A 17,568-nucleotide genomic window follows, 5' to 3' on the forward strand; every position below is an offset into this window, starting at 1 on the left:
TGGATGAAGAATAGTCGTTTAAAACTAAACTCGGAAAAAACGGAAGTCCTCATCTTAGGATCATCCCCCTCTGCATGGGATGACTCATGGTGGCCACCGGCTCTGGGCACAGCACCCATACCTACGGATCACGCACGTAACCTGGGCTTCATCCTAGACTCCTCCCTATCGATGACCAGACAGGTCAACGCCGTCTCATCATCATGCTTCAACATCCTACGCATGCTCAAAAAAATCTTCCGCTGGATCCCCACCGAAACAAGAAAGACAGTCACCCACGCACTAGTCACTAGCCGACTAGATTATGGAAACACCCTCTATGCTGGAACCACAGCCAAACTACAGAATAAACTCCAACGCATCCAAAACGCCTCAGCCAGACTCATACTGGACATCCCCCGCCAAGCTCACATTTCCGGTCATCTGAAAGATCTCCACTGGCTTCCCGTCAACAAAAGAATAACGTTCCGTCTCCTCACCCACGCACACAAGGCCCTCTACGACCTAGGACCCGAATGCCTCAACAACCGACTATCCTTCTACACACCCACCCGCCAACTACGTTCATCCAATCAAGCCCTCGCCACAATCTCGCGCATCAATAGATCCACCATGGGAGGAAGATCTTTCTCCTACTTAGCGGCCAAAACCTGGAATTCTCTCCCCACTCACCTCCGCCTCACACAGAACCACCTCTCCTTCAGAAAGCAGCTAAAAACCTGGCTATTCGATAAATAATGCACCCACCCTCACTCAAGCGCCTTCAGACCCTCTGGGTGAGTAGTGCGCTATACAAATTACTGAACTTGAACTTGAACAATTGGTAGAACTTCTGTCGGGTTTGCCACTCTCCTGGTGGATTGTACCACCGTGGGATTCCCTTCACTCTGCCCCGTGCAGGGGGGTCCGATTGGCCTCTGACTAAAAAATTGCTCTTGTTTGGGCCTTGGTTTCTACCAGAAGTACCTGGATTTTCAGTAGAATCAGAGTTGTCAGAAGACTCAATGGAGGAATCAGAGAAACCTACCAGCGTTTGGCATTCATTAAAGCGCCCCCAGGGTCAACTGTTACGGGGGTTTGAATATGACCTATTGGTATAAAAATCTTTCTGAAGATAGGGATAGTTCGTCTCAATGTGATAAGATTTAATATCTTTTTTCACTTTGTTGTTTTTTTTGTTTTGTTCAATTCTATAGAGCTCTTCTATAGTCTTTTGAGCTTTATCAAGTAGTGCTTTGGCGTCAGGGACAAGGTTAGTCTTGTGTATTTATTTCTCAATACTGTCAATTTCTATTGCAAGGGCTATTTTTCTATTGTTAAGGTCTCTGCAGCAATCTCGATACCCAGCACGAGCCAATGTCTTGAGCATGTGGTACCTATAGTGCTAAATTTGTGAATGTATTTGGGATTGTCGGTGAATATACCCGGGATATTACGAATTTGGAGACCAACAGGAATTATGTCTGATTTCAAGTATTGTCTCAGCATCAAGGTCATTAATTCAAGTCTGACCTGTTTTTTACGTAGTTTTTCTAACTGGTCTGGTAGTGGGGAATTGATAGTGGAAGGAGTTGTGTCACCTGAATCAGAGAAGAGTGAGGGGCCTTCACAGATTTTCCTTATGTATTCAGCAGAATACAGTGGGGCTGGGTCAGACATGCTATACTAGCAGGTGAGGGATAGACGTACAGGGGTTGAGTTATATATATATACAGTGATGCAATCCAGCGATTGCGCAATATACAGTGTAGAAGCAACAAGGGAACCCTTAAGGTAATCAAGGACCTGGGGTCATAATCTATATAAGCAACATTGGTCCTTAATTTATAGAGATAAAGGTGAACAATGCAAATTATAGACAACAATCTGTACTATAAGCAAGGTGTCCAGCCGGACACTAATTTAAATAATGTAAATGTATAAATAAGTACGGCATGGTCTAAACTGAAATGTAATAACTTGTAGGCCTGAGGGCTTAACTTGTCCCTTGTTCCCTTGCCTCCCCTCTCTACAGGTTTTTTTTGTTCTGGCAATTCATTTAAGTCCTGATGATGATCCCTTATTAATTGTAGGATCGAAACGCCGCCGACAGTTTGTGTAGTACCACTTTTATTATCAATTGAATAACTCACTGTGTATACTACATGAGGTTAGCTATATGACCACCAATGTTCCACTAGCGCCTCCCCTTGCTAAAATTGCCTGTATTTCTGTACCCTTGTCTTTTTGTATATGTTATATGTATTGGATACAGGATTGTATCCCACTGTATTAATGTCTTTCTTATTATTATTCATACATTTACATTGATTAAATTAGTGTCCGGCTGGACACCTTGCTTATAGTACAGATTGTTGTGTATAATTTGCATTGTTCACCTTTATCTCTATAAATTAAAGACCAATGTTGCTTATATAGATTATGACCCCAGGTCCTTGATTACCTTTGGGGTTCCCTTGTTGCTTCTACACTGTATATTGCGCAATTGCTGGATTGCAAGGGTTTAGTTCCCATCCCACCTTGTTTCTTCCAGTGGGATTTCTGTATCACTGTATATATATAACTCAACCCCTGTACGTCTATCCCTCACCTGCTAGTATAGCATGTCTGACCCTGCCCCACTGTATTCTGCTGAATACATAAGGAAAATCTGTGAAGGCCCCTCACTCTTCTCTAAGTCAGGTGACACAACTCCTTCCACTATCAATTCCCCACTACCAGACCAAATAGAAAAACTACGGAAAAAACAGGTCAGACTTGAATTATTGACCTTGATGCTGAGACAATACTTGAAAGCAGACATAATTCTGTCATATAGATATACATTGCCTATATGCTGTGTTAAGTAAGCATGAGCTGATTAGGGGTTTAAACGCCATTTTACCTTTCTGCTGCTTCTGCACACGACACATAGCTGTTGCTTTAGCTTTGGACCTAGTAGAATGTTTTGATTCATATGTTGTTACTCTGATATCAGCCTTGCTTGGTGAGCTGTGTCTGTACAGTGAGTGCAGAAACCTTCAAGGATATCTCAACACAGTGGTTGTTGTAAGGTCTGATCTTCGCACGTTCCTAGACATAACATACATGCAGCTGCGGCCAAGTTCTGGCTTTAGGCGCGATTTATATTGCTTTGCACAAGAGCATAGAAACACACTTGATGGTGCTTTGCATGCAGAGAGCTGGTGGTGGATGATGTGATCCCTAATCACTAGGAACTTGAGGTATGGGGCCGCCCTGCTAAAACCCAAAGAGACCTTCTTAGATATAATATAATATACTAGCTAGGGAGGGTGAGAATTAGGTGTTATTGAACCCTATTCGTTTTAGCACTATACCATGCTTTCACCTTTCGTGTTCTTTGGACTAGTGACTATGCTGATTACTTTGGTACTTATAATATGTTTGCTTGTATTAGCTAAGATACTGCGTTTAAGAACACTGCATTAGTTAATAAACATTTCAAATATGCACGTGTCCTCTTTTACTCCTTGTTCTGGATTAAAATGATTGTATAACGAAAGAGTGTTCATGTGTTCCACGTCACCTGAGGTGTACTAAATCCATTTTCTGGTTTGTCTAAGCATTGGGGGTTTGTGATCACCAATGAGACACTATAGCTAGTCTGGTAGGGGATTTTGGGTACTAAGGTGAGTTTTGGCACACCCTAATTCACTGAGGTTCCAAGTATCTATACACAGTTCTGTATGAGAACGGAATCCCTGCGACAGTTCCTGTCGGTCTCCAAATTCGTAATATCCCGGGTATATTCACCGACAATCCCAACTACATTCACAAATTCAGCACTATAGGTACCACATGCTCAAGACATTGGCTCGTGCTGGGTATCGAGATTGCTGCTGAGACCTTAACAACCCTTGCAATAGAAATTGACAGTATTGAGAAAAAAATCCACAAGACTAACCTTGTCCCTGACGCCAAAGCACTACTTGATAAAGTTCAAAAGACTATAGAAGAGTTCTATAGAATTGAACAAAACAAAAAAACAACACAGTGAAAAAATATATTAAATCTTATCACATTGAGACGACCTTTCCCTATCTTCAGAAAGATTTTTATACCAATATGTCATATTCAAACCCCGTAACAGTAGACCCTAGGGGCGCTTTAATCAACGCCAAACGTTGGTAGGTTTCTCTGAATCCTCCATTGAGTCTTCTGACAACTCTGACTATACTGAAAATCCAGGTACTGCTGGTAGAAACCAAGGCCCAAACAAGAGCAATTTTTTAGTCAGAGGCCAATCGGACCCCCCACACGGGGCAGAGTGAAGAAAATCCCACGGTGGTACAATCCACCAGGAGAGCGGCAAACCCGCAGGAATTTCTACCAATGGTAAATTTTCCAATGGTAAATCATCCAACTACTAATTCATCGAACTCACAGATTATAACTATTTTTAATCTGTCCCAATATAATCTCTCAGAGTCGGAAACCTCCCTTCTCAAGAAAGGTCTCTCTTTTGTTCCTACTATACCCACTAATTTCCCTGACTTACATACAGAGATCCTAAGATTTTTTCGTAGGATCAGACTAGAGGCCTTTTTCCAAACTAACCCTGTGCCAATGACCATCTCAAATACATCATTTAGGCTCCCTTGAACCTTTTCTACCACTGCGTGTATGGTGCCACCCGAAGTGATTGCTTTTGAAAAAATAGTTACCAAAGCCCTAACATCCTTTAAGGAAACTCGGAAATATTTTCCTTATAACTTACCCTTATTAGAAAAGGAAGCCATAAAAACACTCAAATCCATGGACACACTTGTCATCAAGAGTGCAGATAAGGGTAGTGGTATTGTCGTCCAAGAAAGGGATTTCTACATTGATGAAATCATGCGACAGTTAGCCAATACTGAACATTACACCAGATTACCGACTAATCCCATGAAGGAACTACAGGTCACCATTTCCAAATTAACGACAGAAGCCTTGGACTCAGGCTTCATCAGCCAAAAGGAATTTTCCTTCCTTAATGTAAAGTCACCCAGAACGCCTGTAATCTATACCCTCCCAAAGGTCCACCAAATTCTTACTAATCCCCCAGGCAGACCCATAGTGTCTGGATGTGGTTCCATTTTGGAACCCTTAGGACACTTTGTCAATTTCTTCATTAAAGAATTTGTACCAGTTACCCAATGCTATGTGAGAGATAGTATGGCGATGGTTAAGCTCATTGAAGGCACTCAGCTCTTGTGTGCACAGGACGTTGAGTCTTTGTAGACGAATATACCACAGATTGAGGCCATGCGCGTGATTCAAAACATCCTTGACTCCAGACCCAGACAACATCGAGTACCATCACTATTTATTTTACAATTACTGGATCTACGCCTCGCAAGGAATTTTTTCACGTTTGATCAACAATTTTATCAACAAGTGAAGGGCACGTCCATGGGGGCTATTTTTGGACCAAATTTAGCCATATTGTTTATGGACTACATTGAGACCCATACCATACTTGTCAGCATCAATCCGTTTTTTTGTGCCATCTCCATTTGGAGACGGTATATTGATGACATTTTCCTTATTTGGAATAAGGATCATGAAACATTGACACAATTTATCCATTGGCTCAATAACAATTGCTCCGGTCTGACTTTCACTAGCACAGTAGCTCAAGGATGTTAAAACATTGTTATATGACTTGGGCCTCAAGAATGCATGGATAACTAAATCTGCCCCACCAAAGTCAGTGTTGAAGAGAATTTACTGGAATTGGGTAGCTACCAAGCATTGCGCTGACCTAAAGTTGGGCAGACTTACTGACAATTTTTGGGGGATCAAGTATGTTGCTTTCTGTGAACCTTATCTTGATACTATCCAGAACTCATTTGATCGGGCGCTGTATTTTAAATTCAGGATCGGCAACCTTACAACCTGTGAATTTACTGCCCGATGGAAAACCCCCCTCCAGACTTCGCCATACTGCCCCTTTTGCATTACGAAAGTAGAGTCAATGGCACATATCTTGTTTGCATGCCCGTTGTATCGATCGCCAAGGAATTATTGGCTTAAGGCCCTTTGTAAAGAACTGGGAACTAGGCAACACTTTGTGGCACTGCGAATTTTTAAAACAGACACTCACACACTGTATGTATCCGGTGTAGCAACATTTTTAAGATGGGCTTGGTCCATCAGAACTCGAAGGCTTAAGGAAATTGTTTAATATACGTTTTAAAATCTTGATGTAAATGGACTGACACACTTTTTTCTTTGAACCTGTGTTCATATGTAATCCCAAGAATCGATCATTCGTAGTTTTGTGTAACTGGTTGATTTACATAATATGTAAATATGGTTGCTACAGAAATTGCTTTTATGGTTTTTAACCAAACTGTATTGCTGTATTTATGCTTTTAAGATATGTTTTATCGAAATAAAGCCTTCAATCGATCAATCATGAGGAGATTGAAGAGTGCTCATTTGTGGATTTTGTAGCCAGTGGAGCTCTTTGATGTGAGGTGATGTAAGGGTGGGAGGCTGACGGTGAGCTTGGACATTGAGTTTTGTATGGTCTGGAGTCTTCCGATCAGTTGAGTGTTGATTCCAGCACAGAGTGTGTTGTTGTAGTCCAGCTTGCTGGTGATGAGGTCTTGGTTGACGATTCTGGTGGGGAAACATTTGAAGATCTTCTTGAGCATCTTGAGGGAATGGAAGCAGAAGGTGAGCACTAGCTTTATTTCGCAGAGCATGGTGAGTTGGTTGTTGAATCCTATATTGAGTGTCTTTGTGTGGGTTGATTTTAGGGGTGTGGGACATGTTCAGAAGCCACCAGGAGGAATACCTGAGTGTGGTGATCTTTGCGGACGATTACTACTTCCATTTTGTCTGTGTTGAGCTTGAGGCAGTTGGTTTTCATCCATCTGGTGACTTCGATCATCCAGGCAGAGAAATTGGTCCGGCGTCTTGTTGACAGGGGATTGTATGAGCTGGATGTCATCAGCATATGATATGTATATTCCATGGGCACAGATGATGCTGGTGAGTGGGGTCATGCAGGCTTTGGACAGAGTGGGGCTGAGTGAGGATCCTTGTGGTACCCAGCAGATGAGCCTGGCAGAGTCCGAAGTGAAGGGAGCCAGGCTGACCAACTGAGTGCGGCCTGTTAGGGAGGAGCAAATGCTGCAAAGTGTAAGACATTAGATCCCAGCTTCATGCAGGCGCTGGATAATGATCAGGTTAGTGATTTTGTTGAAACTTGCAGAATGATCCAGTAGGATGAGGACAGCGTTGTCACCTCTGTCCACGATCATTCGGATGTCGTCGCTGGTGGACAATCTCTATACAGTGGTTAGAACTGAATTCGGAATAAGTGGTGTTGAGGAGGTTGTTATCAGTGAGGTGGATGTCGAGGAATTTGTTTTTCCATGACTTTTGCTGGGTAGGATGCCAGGGAGAAATGCTAGTAGTTGGTTACCAACGTGGGGTCTGCTGAGGGTTTTTTGAGGAAGGAGAGTACTACAGGCACCCAGGTAGTTGAATGTGATGACAGATTTGTTCAGAATAGGCTGCACTGATGAGGTCCAGTCTTTTGATGAAGATGTGGGAAGGGCAGGACTCTAAGGGTGCTCCAGAGTGCAAGTGTGCATGAACATTGATGTTTCTTGACTGGTGATGGGGACCAGGAGGTGAGGGTGGTCCTATTGGTGTTGCTAGAGATAGACAGGAGAGTTGTGAGGGTGACCTTGTTGCTGAAGAATAGGAACAGCTGGGTGCAGAGGTCCTGGGCGGGTTAAGCTGGTGGTACCCGTTGCCTGAGAGATGAAGTGTTTCACTATGGCAAAACATTATTTCGTGCTGTCAGTGTTGCTGTCAATCCAGTCTGTGAGCACTGAGCAGTTTTGTGGCTGAAATGTGCTGATGGGAGGGTCTGACGGAAGATTTGTAGGTGCTTTTGTTGGCGTATTTTCAAATTAGTCTCCATCTGCATTAAAGGCATTTGGTAAGCCTGAGTTCTTTCATGTACCAGCTTGCCTGGGATCTGGTTCTCATTGCTTTTTGGCTTTGAGAGGAGCCAGTGTATCTGTGCAGACTGTGATCCAGGCATTGCAGATAGATTCAGGGAGGTTGTTGTTGTGTTGAAGCTAGTGGTGTAGAAGTTCCGAACTTGCTTCTGTAAAACGAATTTTCAAGTGCATAAGGGTTTATGAATCGTACAGATTAAGTGATACTGACTAACTTTGCTCTACAGTATGCATGTATAGCGTTATCTGCCAACATACCAGTGCCGATATCACAATGTGAACTTCCGACCTTTACAATCGTGCAAATAAAATGACATTAATTACAACGTTAAAAGGTTCAGAAAGAAGTTAATGAACAACATTCTGTGCAAACTTCCCTGTACTCCTGTTTTCCGGTTTGCTTTCAAAGGTATCAAATATGATGATAAGGAAGAACACAATGTAATATATAAATACTCAGTTATATTATCTAGACATGGCGTTTCCATCATAAACAACTCCAAGAATAAACAATCGGGCTTGACTCTTCAAACAATCTAGCAGCCGTCGCCAGCCAACAATGACTATTTGGGAGTCTGCTCTAATCTGTATCAGTTCTACAAAATTACAGTGAAAATATGCAAATCCTACCTAGAGCGCCGGAAAGTAAAAGAAACATTTAAAGAAAACGTTTGCGGAAGTAGAAAGCAGTTTGAGGAAACGAAGATTACATCTACATTAGAATAATATATACAAATTCCTTGACAGACTCAGACTGCATAGCGAAGGAAGATTTTGTAATACAGAGCCCATAGTGCACCAAGCATAGCAAGTAAACGCCACTCCCCGCAGGAGTGTTTGGGACACCTCAGTGACACATATCAAGAAAACAGTTGTGAAAAACTGCAGTCCTCATTTACAATGCCCCTGCTCTACCAGAGCCTCACTTTTTGCGACCCTCCGGTGGCGCTGTGTCCTGCTCCAAATTTACAAGGCATATAAAGCCACTTTGGTTTAACGCGGCCTTGTAATTACCGTTCCCTTTGGCGCAGTTTTCTGCATTAAAGTAGCAATCAATGGATCTTGCTGTGGGCCTTCCCAAAAACACCAACAGCTTTTTGACACTGCCCCAGATTTACAAGGAATTGTAAATCTGAGGCAGCACCAAAAACTTACACCTCCTCAGGGACAATGAGTAGAAATACTTGTATTTCACCTTGCGTTTTGCTCTTTCTGTGTGTGCTGCATTCTGCAGTACACATAGAAGTATCAAAACTCCATTTATCATTATTGTTTTGGTGCAGGAAGATGTCCTTTCCTGCACAACAATCATCCCTGCAACGTAGGCACCCTTGCTCCATGGTGTAAGGGTGTCTGCATTGGCGCAAGGCTGCTGTTTGTGTGCTGGGGCAGGAGTGAGTACAGGAATGCACCTTATTCTTGAAAATTCTGTGCATTCCTGCATTTACACAATGACGCAGCTCAGTGCAGCAAAATTGATTCAGACACTGTGCTGCGCAATTGTCCTGTAAATATGCCCCGGCGTCTTTAATTTAGGAGTTCTCACATGCCTCAGTAGCCAGGAAAATATTCCTGTTCAGTAGCAAAAATGGCCCGGATGTTAAACTGTCCACCGCCAAGTACCCTGTGTATCTTGTGGCCTAGTCAGGCCCTCTGCCCTAAGCATCTGCTGTAGGAGAATATCAAATGGCAAATGGCAAATGGCTTGTTTTGACTGGACTGGTATTTTGGTGATGTAATGCTGACTTAACCTGTTGTGCTATATTCTCAAGATTTCAGGATCTGTGGGGTGATATTGGGGATAACATGGTAATAACATTTAGTTTCCCACTTTCCGAAATACAAAACCTGTAATATTACTGTTTTCCCTGCAAATATTTCACAAATTGTCCATAGTCCCACAGAAACTAGATCTGGTACTTCTCGTGTGATAGATGAAGCCTTTCACATAATGGTAAATACTGATTTAGGCAACCAGCATTTGTACAAGCTGTCTACTTGTTGCTAGATCTTACAGCCTTTGATGTGGTGCCCTCCCAAACATTTTGCCGCCTGTGTTCTCTGAAATTCGTTTGTAGTGCCATTAGGACTCTGTGCACATGACCATTACGAACCAGAGCTGAAGTGCTTGTGTTCTCTCCTTTAAACATGGTAATCTTGGCTTATACCCAATGGTCACATTTCAATTATTTATAAGTCCCTAACAAAGTGGTACTACATGTACCCAGGGCTAGCATATTAAATGCTATTAGTAGGCCTGCAGCACCTAGTGTGTTACCCATCTAAACAGCCCTTTAAAACATGTGTCAGGCCTGCCATTGGATCCTGTGGGCAGTTTTTTTGATAAACAAATTTTTGTTTTATTGAATTGACAAAATATAAGAAGAAATACACCAATCATACAGCCTCACACTGTAAAATTCTAGCACTAAGTAAGGAAGTGTGCACCACTTGGTTCACACACATTGGTAAAAGCATATGAGTACAAAATTGGAAATTCCCTTTATGACTAAACCACCTCCCCCAACCATTTCCCCCAAACCCTATGGTGTTTCTTAGGACATCCACAAACCTCATATATGACCTTCTCCTGCGTGGCACACCAGTCCACCCTAGTCCTCCAACGTCCAACGCTCCGAGGTTCGGGGAGCTTCCAGGAGGCTGCAATGTCTCTTTTTGCAACCACCATTGCCGTTGTATAAAACAATTTTTCGTTCAGAGACCCATCCAGCCCATCAGTGATGCCCAGGATCGTGTGTTTTGGGTCATGTGATCCCCCACCCACAAATCACCTAGCTGCAAAATGCCCATGAGATCCCAGGCCCTGAAACCCTTCAATGTTTTAACTTCCATGAGCCAGGTCCCCTGCCACAAAGGTGTACATTGGATCTGTGTGCGCGTCCATTTGGTATACCGCAATTCAGCCCGCCAGGCCAGCAACACAGAGCGTGTTACCGCCGGTAAGCATGAGGGAATGGGGGCCCGTACAACATAGCCTAAATGACGGCGAAGCCCAATGCCCCAACCTCAAGCCGGTAGGCAAAGGTCATACCAACCCCGTTGAACCAATCATGTATAGAAAGAAGCCGCGTGGCCAAGTAGTACAAATAGAAATGGGTCATTCCCAAACCCCCATCGAACGGGGGGATTGTACAGACGTTGAGTGCCAATCGGGCCCTACCTTTCCCCCATAAAAACTTGTTGGCTATTCTATCTAGTTCACGGAACCAGGCCCTAGGAAAGCCCACAGGGGTGTTTTGTAATACATAGAGGAAGTGGGGGAGCACCATCATTTTAAATAGGGCGACCTTCCCCATGGGGTTCGAGGGCAATGGTTGCCACCTCTGGAGGTCCGTCTTGACCCGTTTTAACAGAGGGATCAACGTGAAGGGCCCAGCTGAGCTCAAGGAGCAAGGTCATCCATATCCCCAAATATTTGAAGGATTGACGGCGAAGAGGAATGTTGGATTGCCAGTCAAAACACTTGCAGGACAGGTGGAGGGGGACCAGGATTGACTTATCAGGGTTCAGCCTGAGGCCCGGAGACCGTTCAAAGGGGTGAAGAATGCGAAGGCAATGTGGGCCTGACCTGGCGGGATCTGCCAAGGATATGAGAATGTCATCCGCATAGAGTGCAACTTGTCTGGGTCGGTGTCCTGTGTGAGGTAATATGAATTTTTATGGTCAATTGTGTCCCCTATCGTAGACCCCAACGGCTCCATGTACGTGCTTCAAGTACATGTATGTTCCCTCCACTTTCAGCTATGAAGACGCAAATACATTTGCGTCCAACGTTAACATGTCCTCTTTCAGATCCACCATGAATGGGTCGGATATTCGGTTCCTAAGTGTGCCTTGCCAACGTCTTTACATGGTGCACTTTCATGTTTCACTAGCTCTGGTGAGTTAGGCCCTGATTCCTGCCATCGAACCCTTTCTGCCTTCTGTCTCTGAAAGCTGCAGTCTGCTGTTTCCTGACCCTTGACTTACTCCCTGCGCGGCGAGCGGTGCCTGGCTCGACCTGCTTGCCTGCCAAGACTGTATTCAGCCTTCAAGTTATCTGCTCCGCTCCTCGAAAATACATTCCTGTCTAGTAGTTTAGGAAAACATCCTTCCCAGCTGCAGAGCAAAGGGCCCGGACTCTCTGTCTCCGTGCAAGTAATTCCCTGCTCCTGTTACCATGGTAGGCCCATGGCCCCCTTGCTTTACACGTAGACACGTAGTCACATATGCACGCACTAGCAGTCAGTATAGAATAGCCTCTGCCCGAGAGACCTTTCCTTCTAGATAATACAGTTTCTCAAACACAAGATATTAGATATGATTTGGGATTAGGTTGTTCTGACACCCCAGACTTCTGTCTCCTCATGTAGGGCTAAATGTCAAGTCCCCTTCACCCTCCAGTTTCACGTCAATCACACGTCATGCTGCTGCGCGCGCATCCATGCCATGTATTTCTGCTGACACTGCAGGATTCCCCTATGAATCCACCCACTTGTGACACCTCTATGTGACGTGTCTAGCACACACCTCCGTGTACGCCCTCATGCACGCCTTCTGTTACGTACATGTGTTCTTATCTCGTTTCTCTCAGCTGTTACGCTTTCTGCATCTATCACTATTGTAATGCATTGACTATATATATGATGTTCTGTTAATAAAGCATTGTACATGTCCATGTCCATTCCCTTCCTGAACCCTTGTGGTGATGGAACATGCTACCTGGTTCGAACCAATTCCTTTTTAAGGAATAAAACCTTCATAAAACTCAGATGCCACGGACTCTGCCTCTTATTTTTTGACTGAGTTATTCTTATTGAACTTTACCGCATAAATTAAGTATAGGTAATTTAAATTTACCACATGTGGGCAATTTCAAACTGCCAATTTGTCCTGGCAAAATAAACCTTTTCCCAGGCCTAAACCTGTTTTTTTAATACATATAAGTGACTCCTCTGGTAGGCCCTAAGCAGTCCACTGGTAAGGGTGTATTGTATTTAAAAGGTAGGACATGTGTTTTTAAATTTTACATGTCCTGGTAGTGAAATTCTCAGAAATTAGTGTTTCACTACTGCCAGGTCTAGTTTTCCCATAGGATAGCATTGGTTTATCTTATTATATTGAATAACATCTAACTTCTGATTAGGATCTTCTAGAAAGTCATGCTTGGTCTCAAAAGAATTGTTATTTAAAATCCACTTTAATGATAAAGTTGGACTTTAAGTCCCCACTCAAAAAAATCCCACTATTAGAAATTTGACATTTTCTTGTCCTAACCATTTGGTGTCTGCAGCCTGTGTTCTGGATGACATTACTGTGAATAGTTGTCAGTGCCTTTGTGCATTGCTCCTAGACAGTGAGACAAAGGGACATTAGTTGTTGGCAAGATGGGGCGTCCTGTCACGATGGGTGGGGTGGACCTCTTCCCTAACCCACTTACAAAGGGCAGCCTCCACCATACTTACAAAGGAACTTGTCACCCAAGACCATTTGGAGTTTGGGCAGGTGTAGAAATTAAATTTCCAGAAACAGATGGGAGTGGGTGGATAGCCTAGCAGTTTCTACCATTTCAAAGGATGGAACAGATAGCAAATATTGGACACTCAGACCAACTCTACAGTACACTCCACAACATGCGGAGGACCCCAGAAGGATGGTCTTGTACTTCAGAGGATTGCCCTGCTGCTTGAGACCCACTTTGTGATTCAGAGTACTGCCCTGCTGTTACCAGAGGACTGCATTTATGCTTGAAGTCTGCCTAATATGCCCAGAAGACTGCCCTGCTGCTAGTGACCCGCCTTTAATGCTTGATCCTTGCACTACCAGAGCGACTCCAAAGACTAGTTGATTGGCCTTCTGTGTGAGCTACAGGGATATAACAAGCTCCAGAAACCTTGAACCTTGCACCTGGCCTCTGCCCACAGTGAGTCCTGGCCCTCAAAGGACTACCCAACCAGTACAGAACCCTTTGAAGTAGTGCAAAATGTGCTCTTCTAGCCAAAACCTGAAACTTGGGACTTAGATACATTTCCACCCAAAAATGGCCTGAGAACCGACAAGCGACTAAGACCTAAGTGCACGCCAATCCAAGGCGCATCGCCGGTCAACCTGACTTCATGGTTGCTCCGCTGCATTCTTCTCCACTGCAGCAAATTCTGTTCTGCTGGACCTCTCAGAAAAGATATCTGGCCTTGTGGAGCCCTCGTTGTCAACAGCCTGCAGCTTTGCCCCACTTGGAATATTCGACTTCAAAAAAAGTGACAAAGTCAGAAAGTAGAAACCTTCCCCACATCTTCATCCAGCGGCTCCCCAATAATGACACTTCCTCCCCGGCTGCTATGCCCCACTGAACTTTCTCGTCTCTGGAAATGTTCTTCAAAATTTCTTCTAAGTCCGAAGGTATGCTAAGACCGGGCTCAGTCCACCTTATGTAGCCTCACGTCTCTCCATCGAGGACATCCAAGAGCATGCAGGGGTTACTTGGCCCAGCCAATGGTAGTTGAGATCTTTTACCCCTGATGTCCTGGGCCCTGACCTACTCTGGACCACGCTCAACCTGCCCAAGACCCCTTCTGCACATCAAGTGCAGGGGAGGTCCTTGGGCAGGTGGAGTGTGGTTCATAGGTGGTGGCAGTGGCAATGGTCGAGCAGTAAAGGCTCTCTCTGGGGGGGTATGTTGATGCAGGCCAGTGAACATGACTCATAACTCAAGGTGCAATCAGTATGAACAATAAATCAAAGGCCAGCAAAATACTTGCTTCTATAAGAAAAAATAGCATTTTATTTCTAACTCGACACATGCATAGAAATGCAACATTCAAATGCAACAACCCAATTGGCAAGGATGCACAACATCCTGTGATTCTGGGCAAATCACTTAATCTCCCAGTGCCTAACAAAAATGAATGTGTCCTCATGTAACGTGACTGGTGCTCTTGTAGAGCGCTCTGATACCCAATACCTTATGGTCAAGTTTGCACAATTTAAAACTCTGCAGAAAACAAATATATCCCTTGAGGGCAGGGGTCTAGTAGTTGGTAGGAAGATCCCTGTTCGACCCTCCTTTGTGTACTGTGTTTGGGATTGTTTCCCCTTGACTAGTGACACCATCAAGGGAATGCCCATTATTAGGCCGTACTCAACAGTACACTTTGACTCTTCAGGATTTTAGTCTATAGTGTTGATGGTACAGCAGTAACTTCCGCAGCATATACAGGCCAAAGTTCAAGTACTACCCGCTCCTGCAACCTGGAAGGGTTAAGCATTACAACAGGTGCCCTCAGCACAGGCACTCGTGAGATCAGATCCTGCTTGAAGAATTTGTGCTGCTTGCAGTACACGTAGCGGTGTCAGGTGGGGTAGGCTCAATTGACTGTGCGGTACAGACAGCTCTACCCAACGATTGGAGCAGCTTCCTGCTTTGCAGAGACACAATAAGTTAAGTAAGTAAGTTAAGTAAGTTAAATAAGATGCTAACCCATGCTCACAAGGCCCTCCACGACACTGGACCAGTGTACCTGAACAGCTGACTCAAATTCCATGCACCCCAAAGGACCCTACGATGAGCCCAGTCCCCGCACCAGAAAGACCAGATCGGGAGGCCGTTCCTTCTCCTTCCACGTGGCCAGTGCCCGGAACGACCTTCCGCTTCACCTCAGACAGATAACATTGCTGCCCATCCTCGCAAGAAACCTCAAAACCTGGCTCTTCGACAGACCCCCTTCTTGATGGAATGGAACCTGCTAACCCCCCCCCCCCCCCCCCCCTCCCCACATCCTCAGTACCTTGAAACCCTTACGGGTGAATAGTCATGCTTAACAAGATTGATTTGATGTGATTTGAAGTTCTCCCCAGTGGGGAAAATTCAATTCTTCGGCTACCGAATGGAGTCCTGCGAGGGTGTTTTGCCCTCCTCAATGTTCTCCTGGTTCTTGGGTGTCAGGGTGATAATTGGTCACAGTCTCATCCCAATCCCGGGTGAGGGCCCCAAAATCTTTGATGATTTGGTTCAGGCAGCACCTCCTGACAAATGGGGTTTCAAATGTACCTTTCAGATGCAATATGTGCTCCACAGTTTTAATTGCCCACACTCCTGGAAAACAGGGTCACTGTTAAGGTGTTCAGGAGTTCCAGCACGCTGGTCATACAACTACTTCAAAGGTGGACCTCTCTGACAAACTGGGTCACTGCAATGAGGCTGTGTGGGTGCAGCACCCACCCGTACAGTGCTTGATATTTGACTCAGTCTACAGCAACCCACCTTTTCTCTTTGCCTGATGAGGGTTTGTAAAGCCTTGCAACCAGACTGATGGTCTGAGACCGAAAAAGTTTACTGAATCTGCTATTACTCAATGAGAGGGATCTACAACTTCCTGTGGAGCTTGCAAAACCCCAATTAGGAAGTGGATGAGACCAAGAGTGTGAAGACTGCCTCTGAAAAATGTAAAAAGTAAACAACTTTTGTCACAGCATCCTTGGCACTGCACGTGGATGTGCAAATGTGCTGTGGAATGGTGTGGCTCACTGGTTAGAGGCGGCAGACCCGGGAGCAGAGGATGGCCTGGGACCAGGGTTCAATTGCCGACGCGGCAGGGTCATGGACCAGGGTCAGCAGTAATTCTCACCTCGGTGCCTACTCTAACCAGAGATCACACTCGGCAACTCTGGGCATTATCTTGCCTCATCTCGACAACGGCCCCCCACATACGCCAGGGATGCCTGGTTTCACCTTGGAGATACCCAGTAGGGACCATCTCACAGGGAAAGCCAGGACGGCTTCCCCAGCGGTCTATTGCGCAGTGATACACCTTCGGGAGTTGATTCTAGCGCGTTAGAAACCCGCAATTAAATTAAATTAAATTAAATTAAATCCCCAGAGCCTCCATTTTGTATGCATGATGTCTGAAAAGCTTTCACGGATATGCAAAGCTCAACTAAACATTAAGGGTTGAGGGTCTGCAGCAAGATTTTCTAATAATTCTGGACCTAAAACTGGCCCAGCAATAATAAAACAAGCATTTGCAATACAATGGGTCTCGCAGTACTGAAAGTTTGATATATCACCGTTGCAAACAATAATACAAAGCCAATAGCTCAAACTTTTATTAATGCGAGACCTATTGTATTGCAAATGGTTTCTTTTTGGGATCCAGACGTTCAAGATTACTCATGTGCTGAGTGACCCTGGGTGAAAAATGGAGACGGAAGCAGGCAAGTTGTCATGAAAAAGCCTCTTGTTTTACTGCAGCAGAGCACAGCTTAAACACTCCAGCCTATAACAAGAGTGCATGGGTGACGTAACCATTGCATCTCTCCTCGACCCTGACTGAACTCTGCTCTGGCAATGGTTCAAAGCAACGCAAAAGTGTGGGCACAAATATGAAAATCCATTATTGCGGAGAGATATAGGTACGGTATTCTTTTGTAATGTGGGCCTACTTCAGATACATTCAGTGATACTTTGCAGGACTTCATGTGTCTGAAGTAGACCCACAATACAAATGCATACAGTACCTATATTTCTCTACAGGAAAGAGAGGAAGTGGGACACCAGCTAAAGCACACCAATGTATTAGTGCAC

The sequence above is a fragment of the Lissotriton vulgaris genome, chromosome 7 (assembly GCF_964263255.1).
Source record: "Lissotriton vulgaris chromosome 7, aLisVul1.2, whole genome shotgun sequence".
Taxonomy (NCBI): Eukaryota; Metazoa; Chordata; class Amphibia; order Caudata; family Salamandridae; genus Lissotriton; species Lissotriton vulgaris.